Source organism: Sorex araneus, chromosome 5 (assembly GCF_027595985.1).
Source record: "Sorex araneus isolate mSorAra2 chromosome 5, mSorAra2.pri, whole genome shotgun sequence".
Lineage (NCBI taxonomy): Eukaryota > Metazoa > Chordata > Mammalia > Eulipotyphla > Soricidae > Sorex > Sorex araneus.
This window is the reverse complement of record NC_073306.1, coordinates 140,383,781-140,396,108: the sequence shown is the minus strand read 5'-3', so window position 1 is coordinate 140,396,108 and position 12,328 is coordinate 140,383,781. Positions and strand designations below refer to the sequence as shown.

Here is a 12,328-nt window from a genome sequence, read left to right as displayed (position 1 = left end):
GCCGCGGCCACGTGGTTTTGGGTTTCTATATAAAGTCCAGGGAAAATTCTGCCTAAAATTCTATCGCTACAATCTTTTACCCTTCAACAAAAAACTCAGTACTATTGTTTGGAGTTTCCCCCCACGGTAAGCCCTGGCAAAAAGGAACATTTACACGTTGTTGACAATCAAGAGATATTAGGTCGCACGGCTGCAGTAGCAGCCGCGCGGTTTTGGATTTCTATATGAAGTCCAGGGAAAATTATTTTGGTAATTGCATCACTCGCTGGCAGCGCCTGGGCCAGAAGCTCCGAGCACACAGTTTGGAGGCATTTTGGGGGCGCCGCTCGTGTCCAAAGTGGTTCAGTTGCCTCCGGGGTCGATCTTGCGCGGGGCCGGAAAGGAGCGTCCCCACATGGCTCTGTGCTTAAATGTCGGCCAGCACAGGGCGGATCCGGAAGTCCCGCCCATCGGCTTTCCCGGGCTTCCTGTAGAGTCTAAAAACCGATTATTGCCTCGCTGCATTCAAAAAGAAAGAGTTGAGAGAGAAAAGACCATACCCTGCTGGCAGCGCCTGGGCCAGAAGCTCCGAGCACACAGTTTGGAGGCATTTTGGGGGTGCCGCTCATGTCCAAAGTGGTTCAGTTGCCTCCGGGGTCGATCTCGCGCGGGGCCGGAAAGGAGCTGACTTCGATGATTTTCAGATGCCTCTAAGGTCACATCCAGTGGTGTTTGGGGGGCCTCCAGAGCTTCATTTAGCATGACTTGGTGTGGGGGTGCCATGGGAGTGCCATTGGGATTGAGCTGAGGTCAGAAAATACAAGGCATATGTCTTAACCCCTACACAGTCTCCCTGGTCCCCCATACAGAGCTTTTATAGGCAACTCTCTTGGGGCCTGGCTTCAGAATTGTCTTGACTTTGTGTCTAATTGAGGTTCCTGGGATCTCCCCAGACTCACTAAGTCAGGGACTGGAGTGCAGGCCTGTCCTGTTCGCCAAGTTTCCAAAGTATCTGGCCACTTGTTCCCACTGGAGAAGCCAGACGTGGAGACAGATTCAGGGAGATGGGTGGCTCATGCAGAGGTCAGAGGGGGCCATAAAGGATGCACAGGAGCCTTCTGAGCGGGGAGAGTGAGCGGTGCTGCAGATGGCCTGGTCTGTGGTCAGTGAGGAGAATGTCTCGAGTGCCTGAGAGTGTGAGCAGAGGGGTGGGGCGTTAGGTGGGCACAGACTTGCTAGCTGGGCACCGGAAAGGCCTGACTGCTGCTCGAGCACCCTGTGACACTCTGAGAACAGGAAGGATGCTGTCCCAGGGGCCAGGTCCCTGCGCTGCACTTTCCTCGGGCAGCTGCTTCTGCTCATCACAGCTCCCCTCAGGCTACTTCATTGCCAAGTCAGGTAACAGCAGATTGTTCCAGGACAGGCAGACCAGAGACGGTTCAACACCCTTTGGCAATTCAAAGGGACCCAGGGTGGACAGCTCACACTTGCGCCAGAATGCAGGCAAGAATGGGGGGTGTGTGTGGTGGGGGGAGGGTGGTGGTGGAAAGTCAAGCGACCCATTTGATTTCCTGCCGATGGAGGGAGTTCAGAGTCTTGAAACCAGTTTTTCAAGAAGCATCAGAAGAGCTTCTGTAAAGGACAAGAGAAATTTCCCTTGTGTTTTGCAACTTGGAGTGTGGCACTCATTCAAACCCTCTACTAGATTAAGAATGGTATGTTTTGCTAAGTGAAATGAGTCAGAAAGAGAGAGACAGACATAAAAAGATTGCACTCATCTGTGGAATAATAGACTAGGAGACTAACACCCAAGAATAGTATAAATATATACCAGGGGGTTGACTCCATGGCTTGGAGGCTGATCTCTCATTCTGGGCAACTCAGAGAAGGGAACACCAAGTAAAATGTGGTTGGAGGTCATGCGAGGGAAGGGTGATGTGTGCCGAATGTAGACTAGAGACTGAACGCAATGGCCACGCAACACCTTTATTGCAAACCACAACACCTAATCAGAGAGAGAGAACAAAAGGGAATACCCTGCCATAGTGGCAGTGTGGGGGGGGTGGGGAGACGGGACTGGGGAGGGTGGGAGGGATGCTGGGTTTACTCGTGGTAGAGAATGGGCACTGGTGAAGGGATGGGTTCTAGAACTTTATATGGGGAAAACATGAGCACAAAAATGTATAAATCTGTAACTGTACCCTTAAAAAAATAATAAAAATAAATAAATAAAAATAAACATACAAGTGCAAAAAAAAAAAGAATGGTATGTTTATTTCTAGCTTCCTAAGGGATGTTTTAAGCATTTTTAGTCATGAATTAACATCTCATATAGACTGAAAGTTCTGTTTGATCAGTTTTTTTTTTCATCCAAAGTGATTTCTCATTACAATCCGTTAGTTATTAATGCAGACACTTAAAATCTGTAACAATATTGGGGCCGGAGCGATAGCACAGCGGGTAAGGCGTTTGCCTTGCACGCGGCCGACCCAGGTCAATCCTCGGCATCCCATATGGTCCCCCAAGCACCGCCAGGAGTCATTCCTGAATGCATGCAAATCCAGGAGTAACCCCTGAGCATCGCTGGGTGTGACCCAAAAAGAAAAAAAAATCTGTAACAATATTTTCTAATATAAAATCAATATTTTCTTTCTTAGGATAAAACACTTCAGTACATTTATAGGCCTACTCGAATTTTTCCTTTAAATTTTTTAAATTCTCTTCACTTTTACTAATGTTGTAGGTTTTACCTATTTCAAACTTTAGAGTTTATTTAAACGCTAAAATATATTACAACATAATTTAAAATGTTTTAATAATGGCGGGGAATTAAGATAAATACAAATGAGGTCCAAGTACATATTAAAATCTAATGCAATATATTTTAGATTCCAGAGTTGGAAACTTATTTATGTAAATGAGAATAGGCTTTATATTGTGTTAAATGATTTTAATTTCTCTACATAGGTTAAAAAAGTATAGCACTCAACCACCACAAATCGACTTATTGTCTGGTAGTTCCATTTACCATTCTTTCAAGTTTTGTGGGAGCAAACAATGTGAAATAAATTTGCTCTGTGCCTGCCAGGGGTGCAGGCTGGTGGGTAGAAGGGAACCTGGGGACACTGGTGGAGGGAAAGTCACACTGGTGGTGGGCTTGTTCTTAGGTATTGTATGCCTGGAACAACTCTATTATGAACAACGTTGTAAATCAGGGTGTCTTAATAAAAATAAATTACAATAATGAATTAAATACATATATTTTAAAACATTAATTAAGAGCAAGAAAATCCACTTATGACCCTGAGTCCTTCTCATCATTTGTAAATGTCATACGCATCACAGGGCTGTCCTGAGACAGGTGTGGCATCATCAGTCCTGCAATTAGGGTCCCACGTGTGCCTAATACTTGACGACAGATGTGTGATGATGATGATGATGATGATGATGTGCTGGGAGCTGTGCAGGTGAGTCGAGGTGTGGAGGATGTGGAGAGAAAAGGTCAGAAACAACTGGAACTTTCCAGGTAGATGATTCTCGGGGATGAGATGGGGACGATCTGGGGAGAGAGGAGCAGGAAGCGTATCAATGAGGGCCGAGGGGAGCTGAATGAAGTACTATGTGCCAGAAAGCAGGAGGAAAATCTGTGGAAACCCAGTAGGAACAAATCTGGGTGATAAAATTCATTAAACTATTCTGCTTTCTTCCTTTTTATTTTTATAAACCAATTTAAAATCTTTTTACAGGAACCAGAAAGACAGCACAGGGGGTAAGGCTCATGCTTTGAAGTGCCTGACCCTGGCTTGACCCGAGCATAGTGTGGCCTCACTAGCATGACTGGCCCCCAACCTCTGGTAGCACCACATCCTTGGGCCTTCACCTTCAGATGAATCACTTGGTTGACGGAGAGTTCCAGGGAGGGCCCCTGAGCTCCCTAAACAGCACTTGAGAGGCCCCTCCACTAACTATTTACTTCCCCTCTTGGTGCTACTATGATTCTGGGTCCCGCACATGGGCAGTGCTGGAGATTCAACTGGAGGGGTCCTCAGCCAGTCACGTGGGCGTCTACTGCTGAGCACCCCAGGCCTCGCTCCTCTTGGTCTGTGATGTTGCATCCAGTGCTGGAGGAAGAAACACTTGCCCAAGCCCATTTCTCCTCTTCTAGGATGCCCAGCTGTAGGCCAAGAGGAAGAGGAGGACCAAAGGTGCCTGGTTGAAGAGGAGAACGAGACCACAGACTACTGACAACATCATGATGTTCCCCTCCAGCCACAAGACGTGGCAGTGGATGGGGAGACAGGGACCCCCCGAGATGCGGGTGCGCACAAACATCAGAAATGCAGATTTCAACTGGGCTCAGGAGTGCAGGTACCTGCTGGAGGATGTCCCCACTGAAGCCTCATCAGGGTGACAGAGATGCTGCAGAGCAGGTCCTGGGCTGTACCGTGCGTGGTCCACCTCTCAGCCCGGGAGCCCATAGTCCTTACCCTTGGCCGAGACTGACAGAGTGCACAGGGGAGCGTTGGCGAGTTCCCCAACAGGGGAAGGTTTGAGAGGAGGCTGGGCCCCAGCCAGTGCTGCTCCAGCCACCATGAGGGCTGCTGTGGGAGAGAGAAGTTGTGATCTGACTGGGGGCCGAGAGCTGGTGCTTATGGGGGACACCAGAAGCCCTTGTCTCACACACAGGCCCTACCTCCTTGAGCCTGACAGCCTGTCCCAAACTTCAGTGACATTTGCTTCTGCAGAGGGGAGGGAGCTGGAGAGGGGAGAGGATTCCCAGGCCTATGGGATAGAGGACACAACTCTGGAGTCCAGGGCCCAGGGGTCTGGACAGGGGAGAATCCAGTTCAACTGAATCCTCAGTTAGGACCCACGTTCTATTTCCAGATAGTCAGGGAAAACTCTCCACTCCCTGTTTCAGTTAGTGGGTGCCATAGTAGGGGAGGGCATTTGGTCACATGGAAGGAATTCATCAGCTCATGGAACCCTGGAAAATGACCTCACTTCCCTAGTGACCATCCCCAACTGCCATAGAACCCTGGTTCCCCTGTGAGCTCATTCTCGAGAAAGTGACCGTCTAGTTCACTTGCACTGAGAAGCAATAGACATGTTTTCATGTTGTGTCCCCAAGATCAGAGGCTCTGGGCTGAGGCGAGCCCAGAGTGAGGGTGATCGCTGTACCTGCAGACTGTGGAGGAGGGCTCGTCCCCACCCAGATGAGGAGGAACTCAAGGTTAACCCGAGCCCACAGGGTCAATAGTTCACAGCCGTGATGCACCAAAACTTTCTGGTAATTCTGAACTTGTATTTGTACTGCTTTGTATTTGAAGTGTTTTATGTTCGTACCTGCTTTTCTATTTCCCCTATAGCCTTTTTATATTGTACTATTGAGCAATATTCTTTGGTTAAACACAGAAAGACCATTAATGCTATGCTCCTAATATTTGGGAGTTGATTGACTCTGAAATATATCTACTCCTGGGCATAATTACTTGATCATAACTACTTGACTCAGGCTTCAGTTTCTGTAGTTCCTAACACCCCAAAAGGGAGGTCCCGCCGTGGGACTGGGATGGACCCGGGGCGAGTGGGAAAACTACCCGGCATCAAAATGGGATGTTCTAGAAAGCATGAATGCATGGTAACAGATGCAAACTGTTACAACCTAAGAGACAGGACCCCCATGGGGAAGGACTAGCTGAACTGGCCTGAGGACTTAGTCTGGGATTTACGGTAAAAACCTTGCTTGCTCTCAGAACCCAGAGAACTAAGTGTTAAAAGCCTTGCTTGCTCTCAGCCCAGAGAACTAAGTGTTGGGATCTTTGTCTCTTACTGTGTTTATCCAAACAACTGCAAGTATTGATAACTTATATAATTAGAGGGAAACATAAAAGCAATGTAGTTGTCCCTGGGAGACAGAGTGTCTTCTTGAGTAGATCTCCCTAAGAGAATTCCCTCTGCCAAATGTTTATCTATGCAAATGACCAATCACACCTGCCCTTACTTCAATCCCCCTTCAGATGTTCTATGAGTATGCTGGCAACTCTGCATTAAAGGGGCCGTTTTCACCATCAGACTGTGGTCCCCAGCCTCCCCATCTCCCTGTCTCTCTGTCTCTGTTGGGGAGCTCTGGGGAGGTGGGGAAAGGGGGAGGTGGCTCAGGGCCATCACATGTCCAGCAGCAGCTACAGCCCCTGAGAATTACTTTGTGATTTACACTCAGGGACCCATCCCAACTTGAGCCTGAAATTCTGCATCTCAGTGGCTTTCTAGGCTCCCGATGGGTCCTTTGTCTCCAAGACCTCCTGCCTCTGTGTTGGAATATAGCTCTAAATATTTTAGGCCTGACTTTGGTTTGTCCTTTCTCCCTTGCTATAAAGAGTTTAGCTTTATCTGGTAACAATCTCTAAACAATTTTAGACAACATTGGTATGTCCTGTTCCCCTTGCCCCAAGGAGCTTAGGTATATCAGGTCATGCCCATCAAGGTGCTCCCAAGTCATTCCCATTCCTTTGTCTATCTGTAACCACTTCTCTATGCTCTCTTCCCCAACTAGTTAATCAGCTTTTCCCCCTAATCAGACTGTTAATTTGTAAGGTCAGACCTTTCTAGGACCTTTCTTAACTTACAATATTGTAAGTTAATATTGCCTTTCTCTTCTCCCTGTGCTTTTGAATAGTTTACTTTAAAGCAATGTCCTTTTTGTATGGACAAAGAAAGACAGTTGTTAATATGCTTTTGTAACACAGGATTTAATTGGCTTCGAATATTATTCACTCCCGGGCATCTGCTTTCTCGACTTAAGCCTCAGCTGCCCTTTCTTCCTAGCACCCCCAAAAGCAGGGTCCCAATGAGGGACAGGACAGACCCAGGGCAAGCGGTGAGTTATGTGCTACCATGGCATCGAGATGGGCCTGGCCAAAGCGCCTAATGCTTAACTATATGTTAAGAGCTTGGTCATGGACTTGTCATGTCATGATCCAAAAGCAATGACGAGACTAGGACCCTGCTAGGGCTAGGCTTTCCTAATCTGGCCTGAGCACTGTAGTCTGAGATCGAGGTGACCCTAGGAGAGCAATTCTATAAGTCTCATGCATCTCTTGCTATGTCCATACAAAATGATTAATATTATGAATACTTGTATGTTAGTTGGACAAGGAGAGGAAAAACACACCCATGGGATTCGGCTCTTGGGTGGGTCATACTGCTGAAAGAGAATCTGTCCTGGAAGCAGCATCCCCTGAGGAAAAGAACTTTACCCCTATTGATTGTGACCACACCTATGTGTAAGCCCCGACCCCTCATGCTGGGGGATTTAAGGAGGCTGTAAGAGGGGGTTTGGGGAAGAAGCAGAGAGAGAGACGGGAGTGTATAGAGAGATTGGAATAAACTGCAACTGAGACCAACCAGCCTGGCCCTCATTCCTTCCTTCGCCTGCCTCATCATCGACATCCACCTCCCCAGGGTGGGGAAGCAGCTGGAGACTACCGAACGTGGGTGGCGGGAAAGATAGAGCACCACTGCGCCACTGCCCTGTGCCTGGCGTGGTGCCCCCTCTCTTCTTTTTGTGTGTTTACACACTCTGGACTGATTTGTTTCAAACAGTTTTTCTCAACCTGCATTACCAGCCTACTCCCCACCCCCCGATCTTTCTGCCTGCAACCCTTGATGGTAGTATTCTTAGGATTATCCAGACCAAGAGAACCTATAGAGCATATATCATATATCAATGCACACAATGATACCAACTCATCAATATATGCATAACTAAACCTTTTTATTTATATAACTTTCTCAGAATCAAAATTTTACTCTTGTACCCTGTGCTATCTTTTGAAGTCCCTCCTGACCTATGGAGGTCACAGTTTCTGTTGGCAGATCCCTTAGATGCCTGCACTTGAAAATCATGGCCGAGGACAGTATTACTTCTAGCCTGCTTAGAAAGTTGCTCTGCATGAAAGACAGGCCCCACAGCAGACTATGACCGCTGGGATGTGGAGTTTAAAACTTCATGTTTAAAAACAGCACAGCTGTTTTTTAAAAAACATTAATCTGCTAGAGTGACCAGACGGATGGTTTGGTATTCTGACCAGTGATGAACTGTAGGAGAACATAGGGTTTGTCCTTTCAGCCTTGCTGCAGGGAATTTAGGTTTTTCGGGTTACACCCATCACAGTGCTCCAGAGACACTCCCATTCCTTTGTTTATCTATAAACCCTTCTCTGCACCCTCCTTCCCAACCAGTTAATCGCCTTTTCCCTAATCAGATTCTGTTATCTTGTAAGATCAGATCCTTTAAAGGACTCAACTTGTATCGTAAGTTAGTGTCTTTTGCATAGTTTACCTTAAAGCAATGTCCTTTCTGTATGGACATAGGAAGACAGTTAATATTATACATTGTAACTTGAGTTGATTGACTCCAATAATATTTACTCCTGGGCATCTGCTTTCTCAACTCAGTTGTCCTTAGTTCCTAGCACCCCAAAAGCAGAGTCCCAACAAGGGACGGAATGGACCCAGGGCAAACTGTAAGCTACCCTCACATCGAAATGGGCCAGGCCAAAGTGCCACAATACTCAACTATACGTTGAGGGCATGATCATGGACAAATGCTGTCATGATCCAAAGGTAACAATGAGACTAGGACCCTTCTGGGTTTAGGAAGATTAACCTGGCTTGAGGACTGTGGTCTGGAATGTATAGTGAGATGTCCTCAGGAAGAACCAAACTTTAAGTTTATATCTCTTACTGTGCTCATACAGAATGACATTGCTAGAAACATTAGAAGTAGATTTACTACAACTATTTAAGTGGATTACTAGTTGAGGAAAGAAAAAAGCGACACACCCTTGTTTGGATCCCACCCTTGAGCAGATCTCCTAGTAACCTTCTTAGATGAGATTTTGTCCTTGAGGAGTGGTCTTACCTTTTTGTTGATGTATTAATGTTCCAACACACCTTTGTGTTATCACCCTATGTGATTGCTATATAAACTAAGACTGTAGGAGAAGTAAGGGAGAAGACACAGAAGTAGGGAAAACACACAGAGGGAAACACACAGATTGGAATAAACTGTAACTGATACCAACCAGCCTGGCACTCGTTCCTTCCTCTGCCTGCCCATCTCCATCAGCCTCCCTGGGATGGGGGAAGCGTGTGAGATTACCAAAGCGGGTGGTGGAAATATAGAGCCCCACCCCCTCTCTTTTGTGAACACACAATGAACAAAAGAATTCTTGTTTCTGAGGATCCTCCTCAGTGCCTGGTGTGTTAGTGTTCAGACTGGAGCCATTCTCCTAGAGAGTGTGGTGTTGTCTCATTGTTGCTTTAAGGTGCATTTCCCTGAAGAACTTGAAATGGATCCTTTTCTCTAATAGACTGGCCATTTTTATTACTTTGTTTCTAACATCTTAAGAGGCAAACATTTTGGTTAAGGTTTTCTGACAAATTGAAGAAGTAACAAGTCTTTTCAAACAATATAAGATTTCACCACTAAAACATCATTATATAAGATCCCACAAACACCTGGAGAAGTTTATGTAAGAAGGCATTTCCTGTTAGCTCTAAATTTGGTTGGAGCTGGTTAGTCATAAGAAACCAGTTTTGATTAGAGAAATAGAATGCAGTTGTTTTAGTCATGGGAAAAGGAGGTTTTCCGAAGTCTGTCCATAAGACAGCCAGCTACTGTAGATAAGTGAGGAGTAGGAAGGTCCACCGACCTCGATGGTTCAACGCCCCGTTGTGGCAAGAGGGCGGCAATGGTGCCAACCGGCAAAGAGAGAACCAACACTGATCATTACAACATGCCACCCACGTGGCAGAGCCTGGCAAGCTACCCGTGGCATATTCAATATGCCAAAAACAGTAACAAAAATGGGCCTCATTACCCTGACCCTGGAAGAGTCCCCAATATGGCAGCATTGAGAAGGACAAACAAGAAGAGGCTGCTAAAATCTCAGGGCTGAACTAGGCTACCAAAACAAAGGACTAAAATGACTATCTGCACTTTAAACGCACATACGCTGGCATTGAAAGCATCCATCAAGAACCTGATGGTGTAAGTGCAGAAGACCAAGCAAGTAGGCTGTCATTGGATTGACCGAAACATCGATCACATCATGCTGTTTTCGACAACGGAGAAGAACTGTTCCTCAAAACATGCAACAGTAGAGGCATTGGTGGTGTCGGTGTCCTCGTCAACATGAACTTGGCCATGAGCACTGATTTGTTTGAATGCCTAACAACCTGAATCGGATGCTTACATTTGAATAGATGTGGTTCATTGCTGGCAGTTTCTATCTTTGTCATCTATGCACCAACATCCAACTATGACAAAGAAGAAATTGAGAAGTTCTACATAGAGCTGGAGAAGTTCTATAAAGAAGACCACACCTTCTACAAGGTCACTGTCAGCAATTTTACTGCCAAGATAGGTCTGAGAAGGTTGCCCAAAGAACTCCACATTGGGACCCATGGCCTATAATGGAATGAACAGGATGAGAAACTGTCTGTGTTCATCATATTGACCAAGACCATCCATGGTTAACTCGCAGTTCCAGAAGGCTGAATCTAAATGTTGGACAGGGGAGTCTCCCGGTGCACAGTTCCACAACAAAATTGATCACATCATATTCAACCGACAGTTTTGCCTGACCAATGTCTCTGTTGTCCCAAAATTTCAAACAGGATCAGACCACCATCTCCTTCATGCAAAATTCTACTTCATGGAGCAGGGATAAAGGGCTGCAAAGTTTAAGAAGAGAACTCCCAGAACGACCACCAACTGAGAGCTCTTTGGCACTATTGCAATATAGGAAGATGCCCTCATTGACAATATCAACGAGGAATACAATCGACTGGTTCAGCACCTCCATGATTGTGCAAGGAACGCCAAGAGAAAGCCACAAAAAGAAAGACCTCAAAGAGAGAAGAGCAGCAGTGTTGGCTGATGCGGCAGAAGCTAGGAAAAGTATTCGCAACACCCACCTGTCCTTCGCCAACTATAAGACCAAGATGACTGCCCTCCAACGTCCTGATGGATCTATCACATCTTCCAGAAGAGCCATGGAAAAAGTTATCCATGACTTCTACTCAGATCTCTTTGATAGCCATGTCCACCTGCCCACATACCAAATTCCACAGGATGAATATGTCACTCCCAGCATTCTCCCTTCTGAAATCCGACATGCCATTTCATTGGTAAAGAAGTGTACAGCACCTGGTCCAGACAAGATCAGACCCAAACACCTGAAGACTCTGCCACCAGTACTTGTCAATACACTGGCTCGGCTCTTGACACGCTACCTGTCTGAATGCAAGGTTCCATCCCAATAGAAAACGAGCAGGACCATCCTGTTGTACAAGGGAGACATCCACGACATCGGCAACTATTTTCCAATCTACCTGTTGTCCATCATCTACAAGTTATCACTGGATTCATCATGAATAGGATTGGCAGAACACTAGATGAAGGACAACCATGCAAGCAAGCTGGGTTCTGAAAAGAATTCAGCATGATTGACCATATCCACACCATAACCAAGCTCATTGAGGTTTCGAGAGAGTTCAAGATGCTGCTATGTCTAACGTCCATTGATTTAAAAAAAGACCTTTGATTCTGCTGAGACCGAAGCAGTCATCGAAGCCCTAGCCTAACAAGGCATTCAAACTCAGTACATTAGGATCTTCCATGAGCTGTTTTACGGATTCACCACAAGGATCTCACCATTCTACAAGGAAGTGATCATCAACGTAAAGAGAGGGGTTCAACAGGACGATACCATTTCACTGAAACTCTTCAGTGCCACTCTTGAGAACGTCATGCGACGACTGGAATGGGAAGGAATGGGAGTGAAGATAGATGGTCAGCAACTACACCACCTCCACTTTGCTGGTGACATCGTTCTAATAACACCAAATATCAGCCTAAGCAGCATGAATGCTGGCCAACTTTAACCATGAGTGTGGAAAGGCCAGACTGCAGCTCAATCTCACAAAGACATGTTCATGAGAAACGGACTAGTTCCTGATGTTCCATTTGCCCTCAATGGAACAAACATCTCCATATGCAGCAGTTATGTGTACCTAGGTCAAGAACTCAATATGACAAACGACCTGGCACCTGAACTGCACAGGAGGAAGAGAGTGGCGATAAAATATCTTCAAGAGTGTCAAAGAAGTGGTTAAGAGGATGAAGAACCTCCAGCTCCGGGCACATCTTTTCGACTCCACAATTCTTCCTGCACTAACATACACCTCAGAGATCTGGGCCCTACAAAAACAGAATGAAAACGCTACTCGGGTATCCCAAAGAGGAAATGAAAGAGTTATGCTTGGAGTATCATGTTTC

The 12,328-nt window shown here is 46.2% G+C and overlaps 1 pseudogene; it reads left to right on the top strand.

Moving 5' to 3' along the window:
* Window positions 1-3,398: 3,398 nt before the first annotated feature.
* LOC129405007 (uncharacterized) lies at window positions 3,399-11,424 on the top strand (annotated as a pseudogene).
* Window positions 11,425-12,328: the final 904 nt, after the last annotated feature.